Source organism: Ylistrum balloti, unplaced genomic scaffold, assembly GCF_031769215.1.
Source record: "Ylistrum balloti isolate Yb309-2 unplaced genomic scaffold, AGI_CSIRO_Ybal_v1 Utg369650, whole genome shotgun sequence".
Taxonomy (NCBI): domain Eukaryota; kingdom Metazoa; phylum Mollusca; class Bivalvia; order Pectinida; family Pectinidae; genus Ylistrum; species Ylistrum balloti.
Genome location: NW_026781906.1, coordinates 765,377 through 771,376, shown reverse-complemented (window position 1 = coordinate 771,376; position 6,000 = coordinate 765,377).

Genomic DNA, 6,000 nt, shown 5'->3' with positions numbered 1-6,000 from the left:
ATGATAGATTTTCTTGAAAGACGTACAGATGTGCAGCGTTAGGAAACTAAACACAGACCAGTAAACACAGAGGAAAAAATGAAAAATAAAGATAATCGTATGGCAATTTGAAAAGAGGTGCACTAGAGAACATCGAACAGAACAATCAAAGAAAAAGGGAACACAGCATGACAAATAAAGGATTTACAGGGAACAAAGTATGACAGTTAGGAACATTAATAAGATACACAGGGAACAAATGATGACAGGAACAATTACAGGATAAACAGGGAACATAGTATGATAAATAGGAAAAATTACAGTATAAACAGGGAACATATTATGATAAATAGGAAAAATTACAGTATAAACAGGGAACATATGATATGAAAAATACAGTATAAACAGGAAAAATTACAGGGAACATATAAACAGTATAAACAGGGAACATATTATGATAGATAGGAAAAATTACAGTATAAACAGGGAACATATTATGATAGATAGGAAAAATTACAGTATAAACAGGGAACATATTATGATAGATAGGAAAAATTACAGATAGGAAAAATTACAGTATAAACAGGGAACATATTATGATAAATAGGAAAAATTACAGTATAAACAGGGAACATATTATGATAGATAGGAAAAATTACAGTATAAACAGGGAACATATTATGATAGATAGGAAAAATTACAGTATAAACAGGGAACATATGATAAACAGGAAAAATTACAGTATAAACAGGGAACATATTATGATAGATAGGAAAAATTACAGGATAAACAGGGAACATATTATGATAAATAGGAAAAATTACAGTATAAACAGGGAACATATTATGATAGATAGGAAAAATTACAGTATAAACAGGGAACATATTATGATACAGTATAAACAGGGAACATATTATGATAGATAGGAAAAATTACAGTATAAACAGGGAACATAGTATGATAGATAGGAAAAATTACAGTATAAACAGGGAACATATTATGATAATAGGAAAAATTACAGTATAAACAGGGAACATATTATGATAGATAGGAAAAATTACAGTATAAACAGGGAACATATGATAAACAGGAAGATTTACGGGATAAACAGGGAACATATTATGATAAATAGGAACATTTACAGGATAAACAGGGAACATATTATGATAGATAGGAAAAATTACAGGATAAACAGGGAACATATTATGATAGATAGGAAAAATTACAGTATAAACAGGGAAAATAAACAGGGAACATATGATAGATACAGTATAAACAGGGAACATATTATGATAGATAGGAAAAATTACAGTATAAACAGGGAACATATTATGATAGATAGGAAAAATTACAGTATAAACAGGGAACATATTATGATAGATAGGAAAAATTACAGGATAAACAGGGAACATATTATGATAGATAGGAAAAATTACAGTATAAACAGGGAACATATTATGATAGATAGGAAAAATTACAGTATAAACAGGGAACATATTATGATAATAGGAAAAATTACAGTATAAACAGGGAACATATATGATAGGAAAAATTATAAACAGGGAACATATTATGATAGATAAAAAATTACAGTATAAACAGGGAACATATGATAAACAGGAAAAATTACAGTATAAACAGGGAACATATTATGATAGATAGGAAAAATTACAGTATAAACAGGGAACATATTATGATAGATAGGAAAAATTACAGTATAAACAGGGAACATATTATGATAGATAGGAAAAATTACAGGAAAAATTACAGTATAAACAGGGAACATATTATGATAGATAGGAAAAATTACAGTATAAACAGGGAACATATTAAACAGGGAACATATGATAGATAGGAAAAATTACAGTATAAACAGGGAACATATTATGAAAAATACAGATAAACAGGAAAAATTACAGTATAAACAGGGAACATATTATGATAGATAGGAAAAATTACAGTATAAACAGGGAACATATTATGATAGATAGGAAAAATTACAGTATAAACAGGGAACATGTGATAAACAGGAAGATTTACAGGATAAACAGGGAACATATTATGATAGATAGGAAAAATTACAGTATAAACAGGGAACATATTATGATAGATAGGAAAAATTACAGTATAAACAGGGAACATATTATGATAGATAGGAAAAATTACAGTATAAACAGGGAACATATTATGATAGATAGGAAAAATTACAGTATAAACAGGGAACATATTATGGGAAAAATTACAGTATAAACAGGGAACATATTATGATAGATAGGAAAAATTACAGTATAAACAGGGAATATTATGATATAGGAAAAATTACAGTATAAACAGGGAACATATTATGATAGATAAAAAATTACAGGGAACATATTATGATAGATAGGAAAAATTACAGTATAAACAGGGAAATATTATGATAGATAGGAAAAATTACAGTATAAACAGGGAACATATTATGATACAGTATAGGAACATATTATTACAGTATAAACAGGGAACATATTATGATAGATAGGAAAAATTACAGTATAAACAGGGAACATATTATGATACAGTATAAACAGGGAACATATTATGATAGATAGGAAAAATTACAGTATAAACAGGGAACATATTATGATAAATAGGAAAAATTACAGTATAAACAGGGAACATACATAGATAGGAAAAATTAAATAAACAGGGAACATATTATGATAGATAGGAAAAATTACAGTATAAACAGGGAACATACGAAAAATTACAGTATAAACAGGGAACATATTATGATAAAAATAGGAAAATAAATAGGAAAATATTACAGGAAAAATTACAGTATAAACAGGGAACATATTATGATAGATAGGAAAAATTACAGTATAAACAGGGAACATATATGATAAATAGGAAAAATTACAGTATAAACAGGGAACATATATAAACAGAAGATAGGAAAAATTACAGTATAAACAGGGAACATATTATGATAGATAGGAAAAATTACAGTATAAACAGGGAACATATTATGATAGATAGGAAAAATTACAGTATAAACAGGGAACATATTATGATAGATAGGAAAAATTACAGTATAAACAGGGAACATATTATGATAGATAGGAAAAATTACAGTATAAACAGGGAACATATTATGATAGATAGGAAAAATTACAGTATAAACAGGGAACATATTATGATAGATAGGAAAAATTACAGTATAAACAGGGAACATATTATGATAGATAGGAAAAATTACAGTATAAACAGGGAACATATTATGATAAATAGGAAAAATTACAGTATAAACAGGGAACATATTATGATAGATAGGAAAAATTACAGTATAAACAGGGAACATATTATGATAGATAGGAAAAATTACAGTATAAACAGGGAACATATTATGATAGATAGGAAAAATTACAGGATAAACAGGGAACATATTATGATAGATAGGAAAAATTACAGTATAAACAGGGAACATATTATGATAGATAGGAAAAATTACAGTATAAACAGGGAACATATTATGATAGATAGGAAAAATTACAGTATAAACAGGGAACATATTATGATAGATAGGAAAAATTACAGTATAAACAGGGAACATATTATGATAGATAGGAACAATTACAGTATAAACAGGGAACATAGTATGATAGATAGGAAAAATTACAGTATAAACAGGGAACATATTATGATAGATAGGAAAAATTACAGTATAAACAGGGAACATATTATGATAGATAGAAAAATTACAGTATAGATAGGAAAAATTACAGTATAAACAGGGAACATAGTATGATAAATAGGAAAAATTACAGTATAAACAGGGAACATAGTATGATAAATAGGAATAATTACAGTATAAACAGGGAACATATTATGATAAATAGGAACATTTACAAGATAAACAGGGAACATAGTATGATAGATAGGAAAAATTACAGTATAAACAGGGAACATATTATGATAGATAGGAAAAATTACAGTATAAACAGGGAACATATTATGATATGGAAAAATTACAGTATAAACAGGGAACATAATTACAATTACAGTATAAACAGGGAACATATTATGATAGATAGGAAAAATTACAGTATAAACAGGGAACATATTATGATAGATAGGAAAAATTACAGTATAAACAGGGAACATATTATGATAGATAGGAAAAATTACAGTATAAACAGGGAACATATTATGATAGATAGGAAAAATTACAGTATAAACAGGGAACATATTATGATAGATAGGAAAAATTACAGTATAAACAGGGAACATATTATGATAGATAGGAAAAATTACAGTATAAACAGGAACATAATGATAGATAGGAAAAATTACAGTATAAACAGGGAACATATTATGATAAATAGGAAAAATTACAGTATAAACAGGGAACATATTATGATAGATAGGAATAATTACAGTATAAACAGGGAACATATTATGATAAATAGGAAAAATTACAGTATAAACAGGGAACATATTATGATAAATAGGAAAAATTACAGTATAAACAGAGAACATATTATGATAGATAGGAAAAATTACAGTATAAACAGGGAACATAGTATGATAAACAGGAAGATTTACAGGATAAACAGGGAACATATGATAAACAGGAAGATTTACAGGATAAACAGGGAACATATTATGATAGATAGGAAAAATTACAGTATAAACAGGGAACATAGTAGGATAAACAGGGAACATATTATGATAAACAGGAAGATTTACAGGATAAACAGGGAACATAGCATGGTAAATAGGGTCATTCGACCGCCCATCAAATGATTGAAATTTATCACACTATATGTGAATATCTTGAAAAAATGAAACCAACTTGTTTAGTTTTTTTGTGATATTTCTAAGGCGTTCGATCGTGTGTGGCACAGGGGACTGAATGTTAAACTAGCAAATTGTGGAGTAAGTGGGAAACTATTGAATTGGTTAAACAACTATGTAGGTGATAGAACGCAACAGGTCTTTGTTGGAAATAGTAAGTCTGTTGTAAAGACTACGAATGCTGGTGTGCCTCAAGGCTCTGTTTTAGGTTCTTTACTGTTGATTATATACATATATGATATTACTGATGGCCTTGAAAGCCTTTCAATATTATTTGCAGACGATACCTCTTTATTGTGTTCTGATAATTCTCTGATGACCATCGAAACTAAAATCAATAACGATCTGGTAAAAATTAAAAATTGGGCAGAACATGACTAGTTAAATTTAACCCACTAAAAACAGAGGCTTCACTCATTTCCAACAGAAATACGATAATAATATAGACGTAACCTTTAATAATGTAAGTGTTGAATTTGTAGACCGTCATAAACACCTGGGAGAGATATTAAACGAAAACTGTAAATGGACTAAACACATTGAAAATGTATGTACTAATGTTTCTAAACAGTTAAATGTTCTTCGTAAGTTTAAATATATACTTAATAGACAAACTTTATATAAGATTTACAAAGCTTTTATTCTACCATTGTTTGAGTATAGCTGTGAAGTTTGGGACGGGTGCACTCGCAGCGATGCAGACAAACTTGAAAAACTACAATTAGACGCTGTCAGAATCATAACCGGACTACCATCTTACGCCAGTAGGGAATCCTTTACTTTGAAAGTGGGCTAGAACCATTGTCTGAAAGACGAACTCTAAGGAAGTTACAGTTATTTTATTAAAAAATTCAAAATTTCAAAATGACTAACAATCTAACACCAAGTTACTTGTCTTCCTTACTACCACCGTTAGTTTCCGAAAATTCATCTTACAATCTTCGTAATTCACATTATTTTTCATTACCAAATTTCCGACTACAATTAACAAACTCATCTTTCTTCCCCTCCACTACTAGGTTCTGGAATCAGCTCGATTTAGAAATAAGGCAAAGTTTATCATACCATTTTTTAAAAATCCCTTAAACGCAACATAACTGTTCCAAACTTCTATTATTTCGGCGATAGGAAAAAATATACTCCACGTCAGACTACGAAATCATGCCAGCACTCTAAACAATGACC